We start from the raw sequence: 18216 nt of genomic DNA on the forward strand, positions 1-18216 counted from the left end.
AGATTCCTTCGGCTGGTGGCGCGGCAAGGTCGACGACGACGGTCGCTCCTTCGCTCAAGTAGTTGCAGCGGAGCGGGCGGGAGATTCGTCAAGCGCGGCGATGGGAGATCGAAGTGGGGGAAGATCCGGAGGATGGCGCGACAACACGGCGCGAGGCGGCTTCAACGAAGGGCACAAGGCACCGCTGCCAAATCAAACCCGCAATATGGTTTGGCAGCGACCAGATCCACCACCGGCGGCGTCCGGGGGGCCGAGATCTGGAGGAGGTGAAGTCGGGGACAGATGGGAGGCGGCTGCGCGCGCGATGAGCGGGGCGGCCAAGGAGACGACAGTGACCAACAAAGCGGCGCCGCCACCCCCTCCATATGCCCCAACGTCGAACACCAGCGAACTCTACATCAACTGCAACCTCCCAGGTCACTTCTCTCCTCGCTGTCCTACCATTCGGTGCGAAAAATGCAACAAATTAGGTCATATGGCTCAATTATGTCAGACTTTGAGGCCCTGGGAATGTGTTCCATCGATGTGTGGGTTTCAATCTCCGGGATATGGTTTTTTGTATATCCCTGATCTGTGTGCATCTAAGCAAAATACTGAAAAAACAAACAATGTGGTGATTACTGTTGTGGAAGGATGTGCGTCTGTGAAAGAGATAGAACAAGAATTTAATGCCATCTTTGCCCGAAAACTTGGAAAGAAAAAATGGCATTGCACGACTCGCTCTATTAGCCCTAATCAGTTTGTCATGCGCTTTCCCAATGCTAGCGAAGTGGATAGAGCTTGCTGCTATGGGAAGCGCATGCCTCTGAAGGAGGGAGATGTTGTGGTATGCATAACTCCTTGGTATGCTTCGATAGGGGGCAAAGGGGTTATGGAAAAGGCTTGGGTAAAGATTCGTAACATTCCTATTGAAAAAAGATGTGCTGAACATATTGCATATGTTGGAGGGCTGGTGGGGATAACATTGGAAGTGGATGAGGCCACGATCCACAAATCTGAATATGCTAGAATCTTGCTGGGGTGCATGGAGGTGAAGAAAATACCTCCCTCAGCTGAAGGAATGTTGGGTGAGCAATATTATGACTTCTTTTATGAAGTTGAAAAAAGTTGACAATGGGGGCTGATAAGAGCCAATATTCTATTGCTGTAGACAGTAGTGCATCCCCTTCTTTCCCCAAGAAAGCAAGGACAGACCTATATCCTTCTTCTTCTGTTGGGCAAGGAGAAACCAGTGCATCTATGGTTGGTAATTATTCATCCCAAAATTATGAAAAAGGAACACAACGACTTGCTGCTGTTGCAGAGAGTGAAGAAGAGGAGGACAGTGAGGAGGGAAACCACACTGAATTGCTGATAGAAACTATGACTAGAGAGCATGAAGATGGGGAAAAATAACTATGGTTCTCAGACTGGCAATACATCCTATGGGGAAATTTTTGAGGTGCTGGAGGTGGAGAGAACGGGTGGGTCTCCCACGTCTGAGAGTAACAGTCAGAAAGGTGCGTGGGGGATTATTACTCATACTCCTCCCTCGCCATTATACCTTTGTCATGATGAAAACACTCACGGGAATATGTTTCCTTCCTTGTCAGATTATGTGGTTTGGCCCTCCCTGCCTCATATTGTGCCCCTTGAAGAGGGTTCCACAGAAGAGGGAAAGAAATGCAGCACCTATACTGTTGAGTCCCCATCGGGGTCCCCTATCCATGACTCTATGTTTGATGAGGGAAAAGTTCCACGCAGGCAAATGCAGAAATTGGGGAGAGTGGAGGAAGTGGCTATCAACAGGAAGAAACGAGACTCTGAAGGTATGAAAATACACAACTCTAAAAACCAATTTTCTGCTCTATCTGATAATGCCATTATTCTATGCGCTGCTCTTATGGGGGTTAAAATTTCTGATGATGATTTCTCTACTATAGATGTTCTTCGAGAGCTAGAGCATTCTAGAAATCTGTTAAATGATAAAAACAATGATGCAAATAATACTAGTATCACTATAAATGATGGTTTGGGTAATGATGTCCCTTTATCCTTAATCTGGGATGATGATAATAGTAATGTGGAGGAGCCATTTATCCTTGTTCAATCAAAACACAGGAAAAAAAGAGATAAACGCAGACGATCAGGGGTGGTTATATCCCCAATAAGATCTGCTAGGCCTATGACAAGAAGTCAAAAGAAAAAAGAAGAGGGTACGGCTGCCATGGATCCTGGCAGACCCCCCAGAGTGAAAAATAAGCCTGGGCGATGTAAATGAAAGGCATCTTTTGGAATTGTAGGGGGGCAAGTAAGAAAGGCATGTCTACTTGCCTCACGGACATGATATGTGCCAATGAGGTGGATTTTATTGGGTTACAAGAGACTATGAAGGGATCTTATAAATACTCCTTTTTTAGGAAGATAGACCCATATCTGAAATTTCATTGGGAATGGGTTCCCTCGAGGGGGAAGTCGGGAGGTATTCTGTGTGGCCTCAATAAAGATAAATTTGATGTTCTCCGATCTAAACAGGGACAATACATCCTGCAAATGGACTTGTTTGATAAAAACAAGAAATGTAGTTGGTCTCTTCTAATAGTATATGGTGCTGCTCATGATGAGCATAAACCTGAATTCATCACAGAATTATCCTCATTGTGTCATAATATTAAAAGACCATATTTGGTGGGGGGGGGCTTCAATATTATTCGCCACAGTGGTGAGAAAAACAAAAAAACACCCCTATCTCATTTTTCAGATGTTTTTAACTCTGTTATCCACCTTCTTGGTTTAAGAGAAATTCACATGGCTGGGGGTGCTATATGTGGTCCAATAAGTAGGAAAACCCAACCCTTGAAAAATTGGATAGAGTGCTGATGTCTCCGGAGTGGGAAGACTTATTTCCCCTCGCTTCGGTGAGCAAGCTAGTTAAGGAATTATCTGACCACAATCCCCTACTATTGGATGGTGGGGTTGCCTCATCTAGAGCACCAGGGAATAGGTGCTTCAAATTTGATAATGTTTGGATTAATAATCCAGAGTTCCTTCCCTTAGTGGCTGATATTTGGGCTAGGCCAGTGTATACTATTAACCCCATTGATGTCCTAAACATTAAACTGAAGAGGTGCAAGAAATTCTTCAAAGGTTGGGGGTCCAATGTATTTGGGCATAATAAGATCAAGAAGAGACTTATCAAACTTGAGTTGCAAGAGTTGGAGGCGATTGAAGAGTCCACTGGGCTATGCGGGGAGGCTTACACTAGGAAGCTCGATATCCTAGTAGAGCTCAACGAGATGTATGTAGAAGAAGAGCTACATTGGCACCAATTCTATAACGAGAGATGGTTGTTGAAAGGAGATAATAACACTGACTTTTTTCATAAAGTAGCTAATGGGCGTCGCAGGAAAAACTCCATGAAATCTCTTGAGTACGGATCTGTGACTATAGAAGGGACCAAAAACTTGTTGTCCCATGCCACAGAGTATTATAAAACCCTTTTTGGGCCGGCTCCGGGTAACCTTTGCCATATCAATGCAGACTTATGGTCTCAGGAAGAGAGGATGACATATGTTGATAATGAAGACTTAACTCGACCTTTTTCTCTTGAGGAGATTAAAAAAGCCCTTTTTGATATGAGATCCAACCGGGCCCCTGGTCCGGATGATATCCCTGTTGAGTTCTATCAACATTGCTGGGAGGTGGTTGCCCCGGATCTTTTCCGTCTTTTCGAGTGGTTTTATGAAGGCAAGTTGGACGTGCAACGTCTAAACTACGGCATTATAACTCTTTTACCCAAATCGGCAGATGCTACAAAAATCCAGCAATATAGGCCAATTTGCTTACTTCGTTGCCCCTATAAACTCATCACCAAAGCTATGGATATTAGAGTAAGCAAATATGCCTATAAGTTGTTTAGTGTCCAGCAAAATGCTTTTATTAAAGGGAGACACATTGTTGATGGCATTCTCTCCCTGCAAGAAGTGTTGCATTATACTCATATCAAAAAGCAAGTGGGTGTGATCCTTAAACTTGATTTTGAAAAGGCCTATGACAAAGTTAATTGGGATTTTTTGCTTGACTGCCATGAGAAGCGTGGGTTTAACTCTAAGTGGTGTGGGTGGGTCTCTCAAATCCTTAAGAACGGCACGGTGAGTGTCAAGATTAACGATGAGATCGGCCCTTATATACAAAGTGCTAAGGGGGTACGGCATGGTGACCCTCATTCCCCCTTTCTATTCAATATGGCGGCTGAATGTCTGACTAAAATGGTGCTTTCAGCACAAAAAAACGGCCTCATTAAGGGTTTGGCGGCTGATCTTATTGACGGAGGTGTTGGTATCCTCCAATATGCGGATGATACTGTGGTATGTTTTGAACATGACATTGATAAAGCTATCAATGTCAAACTTTTGCTTTACCTATTTGAGCTCATGTCAGGATTGAAAATCAATTTTGACAAGAGTGAGATTTTTACTATCGGAGGGGATAACGAGACTGACTTAGTATATGCGGACATGTTTAATTGTCAAGTGGGCACACTGCCCATGAGATATTTGGGTGTCCCTGTTACATATTCTACCCTTAAGAACATAGAATTGGATTTCCTGGAAGGTAAGATGATTAAAAAAATGGATGCCTGGATTGCTTATGCAGCATCACTAGGAGCCAGACTTACTCTGTTGGGGTCCAGACTGGATGGGATTCCATCTTATCTTATGTCGATGTTTCTTTTCAATAAAACTTTTATTGAAAAAATGAATAAACATCGCAGACGATTTTTCTGGAGGAAAAAGAACAAGAAACATGGATACCATATGGTGAAGTAGGATAGAGTATGTCGTTCTATGAAGATTGGGGGTTTGGGGATCAAGGATCTTCATAAGCAGAACATTAGTGTGCTTGTTAAATGGTGGTGGAAGCTTGAAATAGGCAATGGCCTGTGGCAGCGGATTGTGAGGGCCATATACTTTAGAAACAAAACAGTAGCTAATATACGGACCCGTTTCTCGGATTCTCCGAGTTGGAAAGCTATCATGAAAGTCAAAGACACATATATGGTTGGAAGGAAAGTTAATATCAATAGTGGTAACCTGGCAAGAGTCTGGCATGACCCTTGGGTGGATGATACAGTTCTATGTGAGCGCTTCCCAGATCTATTTAGTATTTGCCATGACCAAGAATGCACTGTTGCTTCCTAGGTTGCAAACGACTATAATCTGGGTTTTAGACGCAGATTGTTTGGAGAGTTGAATGACCAATGGACTTGGATGGTTGAGAAAGCCAGGCAGCTGACTTTGACTAGCTCTCCGGATACTATCTCATGGAAATGTAATAGTAAAGGAAAATTTACAACTAAGTCGGTTTATGAATGGCTAGAAAAGAACCTATCTGGCCCCAACTATAAGTGGGTGTGAAAGGCCTATATCCCTCTAAAAATTAAAATTTTCTTATGGCAGCTTTTTCAAAATGTTGTACTTACAAGAGACAATATGCGGGCTAGGCAGTGGCCTGGGGATCCTACTTGTTCTTTTTGTACAAATATTGAAACAGCGAACCATCTATTCTTTAATTGCCCACTTGCTCGCACAGTTTGGGGCGTACTGGGAATGACGGGTGGAGCATCTTGCTGCCCCCGATTGCTGTGGCAAAGTTGGGCGTGGCTGTATAGGTTTTTTCCAGGAGGGGAAAAGTTCTATATGATGATTATCGCTGCTGTTTGCTGGGGGATCTGGATCCTTCGAAATAAAGTCACTTTTGATAAACATATTGCTCGCACTCCATTGGAGGCTGTTTTCACTGCATGCTCTTTTATGTTATATTATTGGGCAGGTTTACTTAAAGAAGATGACAAGGTGAAGTTTCAGATGGGTGTGAAGAGATTGGCTCAGGCGGCTGCTGCATTGGCGGATAGATCCTTTCCTCGTGGCAGACTCCTTCTCGACGACAACGACGGGATTCAGATCGGCTAGCTGAGCTCCGTTGGTGTTTTATGATTTGGCTTACCACTGGGGTCTGATGCCCGCTGGTTATGGCGTCTTTTGGTAATATTTTGCCGCGGCAAAACCTGTTAGCCAGTAGTCTTATCGTTGAACTCGTTTTCAGTCGGGCAGTTGCTTGTGAGTGCCATCAGGTTTTCGCCCCACGGCGGATGGTCCGCTCTAGGATCATCATGCAGTGGGTTTCCTGTTGGTGCACCAGCTCGCTCTTCCCCTTTCAGTCTCCTTTTGCGTTTCTCAGTTCGGTTCTAGTTCCCCTTGTGGGTTGTGGTTAGTCGGCAAAAACTTGGATACTGACTGATGTATTTCCGTTGATTGAGAAATTAATGGAAAGGGGTGAGAGCCCGGTTGGAAAAAAAAAGGAGTTGATTGCTCGCGCCTGCAACCTGCTCGGCTCGGAGTCGGAGATGGACGCCGGGGTGCAGACGGCCTATGCGGCACTGTTCAACACGCCCCTCGCTGCTCCGGTCATCCCGGCAATCAAGACTCTCACGAAGCATGTTAAGGCGGCAAACTCCAAGCCAGAAAAGAAGAAAGCCACCACCACTGAAGAACCTGAAGTTGACAATGTGTAGTTCCTCTACGTACTGCTTTGCTACCGTGTGTGTCGTCGTTCGCCACTCAGTCGTTGCTGCCCCCTTTCGAGTTCTTCAGAACCAGTGTACGCAACTTAGTGTCCCCAGGTTCACAAAGCGGCACCCCAGTGTGCATCCTCGTCAACTGTCTCAAGTTTTCAGATCCTGTGTGCTTATTGTTTCCTCATATGGCGCAACCTAATGTCAAACTTATATGCTGGAATGTGCGTGGACTAAATGCCCCTGCCCGTCGCGATGCCGTGAGGGACCTCGTCCGAGATTGCAAGGCCACAATTGTTTGCCTCCAGGAGACTAAGCTTGATCACGTCGATGATGTTTTGATTACAAGCATGCTCGGACCCTCCTTTACTGCAAACTACAAGGTCCTCCCGACTGTTGGCTCTAGGGGGGGGGCATGATAACGGCTGTCTCTGACTGTTACTTCAGTCTTTTGGACTTCCACGCTTCGCAAAGAACTATCTCTGCCACCGTGACCATGCTGGCTGAGGGCCTCGACTGGACACTGTCTTGCGTTTATGGCCCTCAGGGAGAACAAGAGAAGCTTTTGTTCATCAACGATCTCAAAGAGCTGAAGTATGTTGTCAAGCCACGATGGCTCATTCTTGGTGATTTCAACCTCATCACCAGAGCGGCTGACAAGAACAACCAAAACATCAATAACCGCCTCATGGGTAGTTTCCGTTCTACGCTAAATCACCTACCGCTAAAAGAGATTCGACTGTCAGGCAGAAAATTCACTTGGTCAAATGCTCAAGTGAATCCAGTGCTCACAAAGATAGATCATTTCTTCCACTCGGACGACTGGGATGTTTTTCCCCAATGCGCACCTTCAAGCCATCTCGTCGGCCTGCTCGGATCATGCCCCGTTATTCCTCCTTGGGGATACGGAGGTATGTCGGCGTCCATCTTTCAAGTTTGAGGAGTTCTGGCTTCGTCTCCCAGGTTTCAAGGAAACGGTGGCCGCAGCCTGGAATAAAAACGTCCAGTCAACCAACCCAGTTCGCAAGGTACACATCAAACTGGCCAGGACTGCAAAGGCCCTCAAGAAATGGCAAAGAGAAAGAGTTGGAGTGCTTAAAACACAGATTGACATTGCAAAGGAGGTAATCTAGCGGCTCGACCTGACCGAGGAGGGAAGGTCCCCCTCCCCAGCAGAACTGGGGCTCAGACGTAGGCTTAAGCTCTCATATCTTGGTCTCCTATCCTTCCAAAAGATAAAGCTCCGCCAGCGAGCACGCCTCACGCGTATCAGGCTTGGGGACGTCAACTCAAAGTTTTTCCATGCAAAGGTGAATGGACGCCGGCGAAAAAACTACATTCAGACACTACACACGGACCATGGTGTTGCCATCTCGGCCGAGGATAAGTAACATGTGCTCCTCTCCCACTTCCAAGACCACTTGGGTACTCCCACGCCCCGTAACTCAAGTTTAAATCGGGACAACCTGGAGATGACCATGCAGGATCTCTCAGAACTAGAGGCACCTTTCAATGAGGACGAGATAAAAGACACGGTTTTTTCACTCCCTTCCGTAAAAGCGCCTGGCCCGGATGGGTTCATTGGAGCCTTCTTCAAAGCATGTTGGGACATCATCTGAACCGACATTGTTGATGCAATCCTTCAGCTTGCTAACCTCCGCGGCGACTGTGATTCTCTCATTAACTCCGCGAACATCATACTGCTCCCCAAGAAGGCCGACGCCCGTGTGGTCAGAGACTACAGACCAATCAGCCTGATTCATAGCCTGTCCAAGATCTTCTCCAAGCTGCTGGCAAATAGACTCGCTCCTATACTGCCCAGTTTGGTCTCCAAATGCCAAAGTGCCTTCATGAAGAAACGCTCCATCCATGACAACTTCCTGCATGTTCAGAACCTCATAAAGGACCTGCATCGTCGGAACATCCCGGGCCTCTTTCTCAAGCTCGATATTTCAAAGGCTTTTGACTCGGTAAATTGGGCCTTCTTGCTCGAGGTCATGCAACGCCTGGGGTTTGGACAACGTTGGCGGGACTGGATCTGCCTCTCCTTGTCTTCTTCTTCATCAAGGGTGCTTCTTAATGGAAACCCCGACAGAAAGTTCAGCCACGCAAAAGGCCTTTGCCAGGGCGATCCAATATCACCTATGCTTTTCATCCTGGCCATTGACCTGCTACAGCAGATCCTTCAACTTGCCTCCCGGCAAGGCATCCTAAAGCCCATTCATGCAAGGACGGCCAGATGCAGGATATCCCTTTACGCCGATGATGCGGGCATTTTTGCGAACCCAGACAAGGCGAGCTACACGCGATTTTGGCAATACTGAAGACTTTTGGAGACGCAAGCGGACTTGTCACAAACTTGACCAAGACTGAGGTCTTCCCGATTAGATGTGCGGGCATTGACCTTCAAGATGTGCTATCAGTCTTCCCCGCCAAGATCGCCACCTTCCCGGGACGTTATTTGGGGCTACCTCTGCATTTTCACCGGCTAAGAGGGATTGATCTGCAACCTTTCATTGACAGATTCACGGGTAGGCTGCCTGGATGGAAAGGAAAACTCCTCAACAAACCCGGGAGGGTGGCTCTTGCGCAATCCGTTCTCACGGCCATGGCAACCTTCCACATCACCGCCCTTAACCTGTCAAAGGGGACCCTGCGAAAGATTGGCAAAATCATTCGGGCCTTCGTCTGGCAGAAAGAGGACCAAACTCAGACATCGGGTGGCCACTCGCTTGTTAACTGGAAGACTGTCTGCCGCCCCAGGCATTTGGGCGGCTTGGGAATCATGGACCTAGAGAGATTCGGCCGCGCCCTACGTCTACGGTGGCCGTGGCTGCAATGGACTGACCCAGAGAGGCCACGGGTGGGATCCGAGTTACCATGTGACCAAGGAGACATGAACCTCTTTCGCGCATGCACCTCGATTACGCTGGGCAATGGGCAAAAGGCCCTCTTCTGGCAGGACAACTGGACCGGAAGCGCCCCCCTCAGGCTTGTGGCTCTAGAGCTTTACAAGATCACCTCCAGAAAGAACAGATCGGTGCACAAAGAACTCACGAACGAGAACTGGATAAAGGCGGTCGCCAAACTTTAGACCATGCAGCAACTAGGAGAATTTGTGACTCTCTGGGAGCAGATAGGGAAGGCAACCCTTCAGCCTGCCCAAGAGGACCGCATTCGCTGGAATTTAACCACCTCAGGGGCGTATTCCGTGGCTTCGGCCTACGACGCACAATTCTTCGGCTCCTATGCACGGTTCGACACGACGAAGGTCTGGCACGCAAACGCTGAGCCTAAATGCAAATTCTTCGCCTGGCTCATTCTTCATGGGAGAATCCTCACCGCGGATATACTGGCTGTGAGGGGATGGCTTCATGACCCCAGGTGCCTGCTATGCCTCCAATAGCCTGAAACTGCAACTCACCTTTGTAAGGACTGTCCCTTCACGGTCGCGGTTTGGAACCAGGTGAACACCTGGACAAACGAGGGCGTACCAATCTCGGGCTTCCTCCCGGAGCCTGGGAACGTGTCCGACTGGTGGGATAAAACACTGACAACATAGTCCAAGCAGGGCCGCCGGCGGCGCAGTGGGAGAATCATCTAGGTCAATCTGGAAGGAGCGAAATAGGCGTGTTTTCACCGGACAAAGACTGACGCACCGTGAGGTTGCCGCACTCGCCCTAGACGCTATCATTCAGCAGGACCTGGCATTTACAGGATGCTTCCCAAACACGGGTATTGGCTAACTAGTTTTGGGTAGTTCTCAATCTTCTGTAGTCCTGCAGCGGTCCCTAAAACCGCTCGCCCCTCTGTAAATTGCGCTTTTCTGCTCCTTCCCTTCTATAAAGAAAAAGGCAGTGCTCCTGCCGGTTCCTTAAAAAAAACCTAGCCACATACTACCCCGTGAGCAATTGCTCTTGCATTGACGCCAACTCTCCCCAAAGCACAACATCCGAAGTTATGGATATATTTTATCTTCAGAACAACCATCATATACAATCATGAGTGGAAAAAAACTATTATTTCATCCTCATATGAAAATTAGCAAATCCGCATAGAGAAATTATGGAGATAACAACTTCTCCTAACCGTTGACTATTCAACAACGATCGTCACTCATCTCCACATGTTCATGCATTTAAGCTCGTAACCTACATCAACATTGTATTTGTTTTTCATTTGTATGTAGAAAGTGCTATAAAGGTAAAAAAATACACTATGGGACATGGTGACAAGCAAGGTGTAAATCTGGACCAACCATTCGTTGGAGATCAGTGATGTATCTCCTAACTGTATTCAATTTGTGTTAAATTGAACGATCAATGTGCATCAGGCCACGTAGTTGACAAACTGCAACACACTCGATCACCTCATTTGCTAGGATCAGCTCGCGAACGGTATAATGCACCACGCCGCCTCTTTAGTCGAATACGATGTATGCATGCTTTTGCATTTCCCTTATACCGAGTTTTCTTCATTCCTACACGTACCTCCCAAGATCGAGGAAATATTGATTCTTATACCAAACTACTAGGAAACCCGTTTGATCAATCTCCTTGTTATTGGAATTCTGATTGATCAAACAAGAGATGAAATGCACCATCATTATGCTTTGACTAGGGTAAGTGAAACTAAATCAAGTATATTTGGATTAATTCGCTTCTTTTCCTATAGTTTTCTTTAATTCATGGATGGAATCGAGGGATTCTACTCGGTCTACTCTTACCTCATGTGGCCCCACTACATGTTTACTAACTGCACCACCCATTAATTTCTCACGGTTGCCAACAGAAATCAAGAATGTGTACTGAATAAGCTAATCAGTGTGAAGTCCCATGCTAGAACATCTTTAGGTCTATCTTCATATTCTGTTATGTATGTGCATACTGCATACAAATGATTTCTGTTTCTAAAATGCGGTAAGTATTTAAAAATTTCACGAATCTGAAATCTTAATTTTGAAAATATGTCCAGCGCATAAGATTAAACTAGTCCACCTATAACAAATAATCGATTGCGTTTGATATACTTCCAAATTTCATTAATATGACAACTTAATACTAACACTAACAAATCATCCATTCAAAACACTAGCATAATCATACAAAGTGGAGGTATGTGAAAGTGGGAAATTAAAAAAAATAAGTAACCATATGTTAGATTCCTGAAATTTGAAAATACCATCCTACTCACAATATGCACAACTTCACAGGCAGATGGGGTAAAACGGAGAAAAACACATGAACAACAAAGTAGTAAACCACAAAAAATTCTTATTAGGGAGATGATCAAAACTAACTGTTCAATGCACCAAGACAACATCAGCAAAAAATAGGATATAGATAGCAGGTGTTCCATAGAATGTCCAATGGATTTAGCTTTCATGTACCCAATCTTTACGAGTGCACTATGTTGGTTTTTATCATCTCATATGCCTGTTATTGATGTGTAAATGTACCTTTTTTATGAGAAGATGTGCAATGGTACTACCATACTATGTAATCCAAGTGCCCATTTTTTTCCGATAAAGGATGGATTTTATTGACTCAAAATGGAGCATCAAGAAGTTACAAACATAATGAGCACACACCCGGCCTCTGCATAGCTAGGATGCACACAGCCAACATCAACGCACGCACACAAACACGCCAACAAATAGCAAAGTCATACAAGACCAAAGCTATGTGTAGGCGAGGAAAGAAGAAAAAAGCTCCAAAGCGATCACATCACGATCGACAAACTATAACAATGACCATATCTGCACCGACAATCTCATGACACCACGGGGACGACAAGGTTCTTCAACAGCAACGCCTTAAAGAAGGGTGTGACATTCAAGTGTCACCGTCACCGGATCCAGCCACCGAAGGCTGGAATCTAGGTTTTCACCCTGAAGAATCAGTCCGAATATTCCGAACAATGCCTTCAACAAGGTAACGATGTGAAAACATCGCCATTGTCAGGTATACCCAACTCGGGCCAGACCAAGGCTTTCACCCCGGAACTCAAGACCGGGTGCTCAAGTAGCACCACCATCGAGGTCATTCATGTGTTGTCACCACCACTTTTCCACGATCCCAGCAGCTACAAGCGATATGACCGCCGCCACTGCACAACAATCCCTCTGCATCAAGACATCATTCATAGTTTGCATCTCGCCGCCGAAGTGAACCACCATATTTGTTGAGATGAAACTCTCACAAAATGTTTTGATGGCGACAGCAATCCGTGGCGAGGCTGCCGCCGTCCCGGATCCAATCTCCAGTGACGTAGTCAACTAGGTGGACACCAATATCATGGGTTGCAGCTAGCCAGCAATCTGAGCGGCCGCCGTCATCTGCATGCATGTCCACCCATGTGCATTTGTGTATATGCATTCATGCACCAGACCCGCGTGCTTCCCCATCCAAGTGCCCATTTACTAATGCCATATATGTCTCGTCCTCTTTAACCATTTTGTCATGGTGCACACTTCACTTGTATGTTGAAGTTGATGGTAATTTTGAAGTCTAACATAGAGTAGATTCTAGGTTTTCACCGGTACTAAGGCGTGCCTTCATTAGCTCCGAAATCTAAATCTCATTGATTACTGAAACTCTAGCTATGACTTACCGCGTGGAATAACTACTCGGCATGTACTTCTAACACAATAATTGCATGCTAACAACCCGCGAGGTATACTAGATCAGTATTCCTTGTTATATTGATGGTGTACACATTTCATATATGTCATGTAGTATTTAGTTCTATACTATATTACCCTGAGATCTCAAAGTCTTTATTGATGGCTCAGATTTAATCCTCGCTTGGATACATGTCCGAAAAAAACCGCATCCTACATATGTACAATAATATATTACTTGAGCTGAAAAATTCCAGACATCCTTATTCTTATGAACATAAAATAAATAAAGAACTCATCGCAATTGCCAAAAAATAGTGAGCCTGCTATATAGGCGCACTACAAATATTAAGATAGAAACAAACCTTTAAAGGCAACCTGATGAAGGAGAGTCGAGGAGCAACCTGTGGCGGGAACACATGCTTGTACAGTGGATCGACACAATTGTCGTCCACGGAGACGGTTGTATCGTTGGTGAGGAATGGGAAGTTGTACTTGTATCTACCCTTGGGATAAGATAAACATCATTTCAAAAAGGATAAGATAAACAAAGGTATGCATTTAAAAAAAATATTCCACTTCGAATCATAATCCTGTGTAACTAAATGGATGATCCCCACTAATGTATTTCTGTTAACATGCAGTGATGCATCGGAGAAGGCCCACCTCAAAATGCTACCATGCATGGGAAACTCTTCATGTTCTATTATGTTACATATATTCAATAAATATTTATAACTATACAATAATAAAATATAGTCAACATACATATTTTCAGATTTAGTTCTCATACAATTAATCCAAATATTAATGTTCCATATAACTAAATATCAATGAATTATATTGCAACCATCATCTAGTTAATTATTGTCCCGGGCTCAACTTGAACCCCATACGAGGAAGCTATCTAAATGGAACCATAAACTCTCTACAACCATTAAAATAAACACCGTAGTAGTGTTGAAAAGTGAATTTGAATGTAGTGAATGCTTTGGAGATAATCCGCATAGAATCATAAAAAAGGACAATGTGCGAAAATAGGAAGATAAATTCGTTATAGTTTTTTCTATGGGATAAAAATGTTGATATTGGTTGATGATTTTTTTGCTAGACCAGTAACTTATTTAGATTTATTTCAGAATCCTGGAATAAGATCAACTCCCAAACATTAACCATCAAAAAACCATTCCCAAACATTAGCCTTGTTATTCAAGGTGGTTTTGCATTGAAACCCTAAAAGAAGACAAGTTATTTTGCACATGGCACAAGCATTTATTATTTTGTTATGAAAGTTTCCATGTTTCGAATTCCTTGCATTCCCTACATTTTGTCACATTTCAAGGAAACACCTGAATGCAAAATTACTTTTCCATCATGGCTAAGGTTGGAAATTACCGGGTCTAATATCTACGGTTTCATAGTTTCGAGTTCGAATCTAACTTAAATTGTGTTTGGTTTGCTTGTGTGGCCTCAAGTGTGTCTGGAAACTGTATGCACCTTATTTGGTTGATGACCTGATAAATTCTCCGGTTGACTGGCTGGACGAACTATAGGGGCGATTAGCCTGGCCAGCCATCGATCTTTTGTCGAAAAGGACCATCTGCGCGAACGAATTGCTAAAAAAGACCACCTGCAGATCAATTTGACAAAAAAGACCTCCTCGGCCGTGGCGGCAGGTGCGGCAGGCGACACGTGGCACCTGCCGCCACACTGCAAGGCGGCAGTACTGTATCGCCTGGCAGAACGGGATTTGGCGCCGGTGACGGAACAACAGCGGTGTGTGGGGCCTGGCCGCCAAGGCGCATGGCAGCAGTACTGTATAGTCTGGGCCCAGCCGCCTCGCGGGCTGGCGGCAGCCCTGTTGCGGGGTCGGTGCTACAGCCGATAAGGGCATCTCCAGCCGCGCCCCCAGAAAGGCCTCCCCAGGCGTTTTTTTTACGCCGGCGCCGAAAAATCGGCCCAATCACGCCCCTAGGAGCCCAATTTTCGCCGGCTTGGACCGAAAACAGCGCCGGCGGACCCAGGCCGAACCCGGCGCGCTGGGGGGCGCCCGGGGGTGCCGGGGCGAACTGTTTTGGCGCGAAACAGCCGCGGGCCCGCCGCGTCAGCGACTCTACCCTCTTCTCGGCCCTTCGTCGTCCTCATCGCCTCGTTTCCCACGGCGAATCAATGCCAAAACTGCCGCGCCGGTCAGGCTGCGCCATTGATGCCTCACGGGCGGCGCAATGAAGACCGGATGACGCGCGTCCCTCGCCCTCCCTCGCCCGCCACGCGTACTCACGGCGGCTCGCGCACGGGCGGCGCCTCGGCCTATATAAGACGCGCCCCAGAGCACTCGGCGACTCGTACTCTCTCTCGTCGTCGTTCCTCCCTCGCCTCTCTCTCGCCATCGTCGTTCCTCCTTCTCCTCTCTCTCGCCGTCTCCAGCACCCATGGTCGAGCGCTTCCCAGGCGACGGCGCGGCGGCGAACAGATTCGGCCGCCGCCATCTTCACGAGAGCGAGGCTCGCCTCCTTTTCGAGGCCGAGTACTCGGTCCCGCCGGACATGCGGGTACCCGAGGCGTGGAGGATCAGCGCCGGCGGCGTGCCGGTGCCCCCGATACCCACCGGCGCGGTGCGGCGTGCGGAGATCGCACGCATCCGCTCGTCCCTGCCGCGTGCGGCGAGGGAGGGGCCACGGTACGTCCCCGACAGCCCGCTCTGGGAGCCCTACTTCCGCCGCCGACACGCCGAGCAATTCGAGGCCACCAACGGCGTCGAGCCCTCCGGCAGGCTCAACGCCGTCGGCCGGCGTCGGTGGTGGGGCGTGCCCGTGCACACGTTGGAGGCCGTCCTCGAGTACATCGAGGGCGGCAACACGCCGCGCCTCGAGTACCCCGCCCCCTTCCTTCTCACGCCGGCCGGGAAGCTTCTGGACCCCGAGGCGCATGGAGACCGGGGGGTCCTCCTCCTCGTCCGGCGGCTCGCCCTGCCTCCGCCCCGTCAAGCCGGAGCCCCAGGGCACGCCGGTCAGCGCGCGCACCCGCAGCTCCGGCGTCCGCATCGGCGCCAACGCCTCCCCACCCATCGGCCGCTTCGTCCTCGTCGAGCCCAAGCCGGAGCCCGGCCTCCCCGCGGAGTACGAGGAGATAGCCCGGCGCGGCTTCTCCGACGAGGACGCCCTGCGGTGGGCGCGGGACGACTACCTCCGCGACGAGATGGTCCGGCAACGCCGGGCCCTGGAGGAGATCGCCGCCCGCAAGCGTGGGCGCGAGGACGAGCACAGCGTCGTGGTCCTCGACAGCGACGATGACGACGCCCCCGGACCGTCCAACCCGCCGCGCCAACCGGGGGAGGGATGCAGTAGGGACGGCGGAGGCGTAGGCGGGGGCAGCGACGACAACGACGACGACGACGATGGCGGTGACTACACGCGGTTCTACAGCCTCCTCGGCATGTAGAACCGCGTGGGCGGGCGGCGAGGGAGACGGCGGGGATAGCCCGCGGTAGTTTCTTCCTTTTTTTGTAAAATATGTTTAAGTTTGAACGAACTCACCGATGTTTGCGTTAAATTTGAGTCGTTTTTGCGCCGTATTTGATTTTTTTGACTAACCATGGACGCCGCGACTGGGGGCATCACGCCCCCAGTACTCGGTTTAGCGCCGGTGCGCCCCTAGGGGGCGATTTTTTGCCCCTCCTATGGGGGCCAACGGGTGAAGATGCTAAGATGGCATGTTCTGTCGATAGGAAGAGCTGGTCGCTCGGCCAGCCGCTAGCCACATAAATCAGAATGGTGACAATGCTTTTGATGCATATATAAACATCCGCTAGAGAACAAATGATGTTGCTCTGTGCTTTCACAGAGAAAACGACGCCTACCTGCATGCAACATGCATGTGATCAACCCCTCCTTTTTCTTAATTAATCGTATCGATTACAATCAGGCCTGATCAAGCAATTGTGTTGCCGCCAGCCCACGAGGCGGCAGGGGCCAGGCTGTACAGTACTGCCGCCATGCGCCTTGGCGGCCGGGCCCCACACGCCGCTGCGGTTCCGTCGCCGGCGCCAGATCCCATTCTGCCAGGTGATAAAGTGCTGCCGCCTTGCAGCGTGGCGGCTGATGCCACGTGTCGTCTGCCGCACCTGCCGCCACGATCGAAGGGATCTTTTTGTCAAATTGATTTGCAGGTGGTCCTTTTTAGCAATTCATTTGCGTAGATGGTCCTTTTCAACAAAAAATCCCAGTCATCTAGGCATACGACCAGACTGAGCCAGGTGGCCTAGGTGAGTCACATACTCATCCAAAAACGAGATGCATGGCGAACAAAACTGAGCAGCCCATACTAATTCAAGAGATCAGTACACAAATAGCTTAGGCAGCCTAGCTATGAAAAATTATTTCATTAGCCAGACATTGATTTTCCTCATGCATAGAGCCCAGGTCAGCAACCAAACATGCCACCAGCACCTTGGGTGTGATATGACTTCTGCTAGAATATGCAGTATATTTATATCATACCACCTCTCCCTATAAGCTTAGGAACTGTTTGGTTGGAGACTAGTGTGGCCAAGCCAAAGTGTGGCAAGGCACACAAATGTGGCTGAGAAATTGAACGTCAAACTTTGGCAAAAAAATTGTCTCTACGACAAGTGGACCATAGGAGCAATAAAGTGTGGCAAGCCAAAGTGTAGCAAAAACCAAACATATGCCAACTAAATTGTGGCTGCCAAATTTTGGCTTGGCAAACTGTGGCTGAGAACTAAACAACCCCTTAGACTTTTGGATGAGTTGATTAGTTCTCGAGTTCAAGACTACCAACACAGTATTTAAAAATATATTCTACAGTCTACATCAATCACACGTCTAACGGTCGAAGGACTAAAAAAGCCTATATGTGAAGGAGTGTTTTGAAACATATTGCCTACCTCTCTTCATTAATTCAGACTTTTGGACGAATTAATTGGAGCATGAACTCATTACGATGTAATTCAAGTTAGTATAGTCTCGAATCACACAACATAGTTAAAATGCGTGTGCTCCTCTCTCTTAAATCTGGTGAC

At 47.5% G+C, this 18216-nt stretch overlaps 1 pseudogene; it reads right to left on the bottom strand.

Annotated features, from left to right (window-relative positions):
- LOC119316291 overlaps nucleotides 1-18216 on the bottom strand; it is a 34811-nt pseudogene that overhangs the window by 12292 nt on the left and 4303 nt on the right.

The sequence above is a fragment of the Triticum dicoccoides genome, chromosome 6A (assembly GCF_002162155.2).
Source record: "Triticum dicoccoides isolate Atlit2015 ecotype Zavitan chromosome 6A, WEW_v2.0, whole genome shotgun sequence".
Lineage (NCBI taxonomy): Eukaryota > Viridiplantae > Streptophyta > Magnoliopsida > Poales > Poaceae > Triticum > Triticum dicoccoides.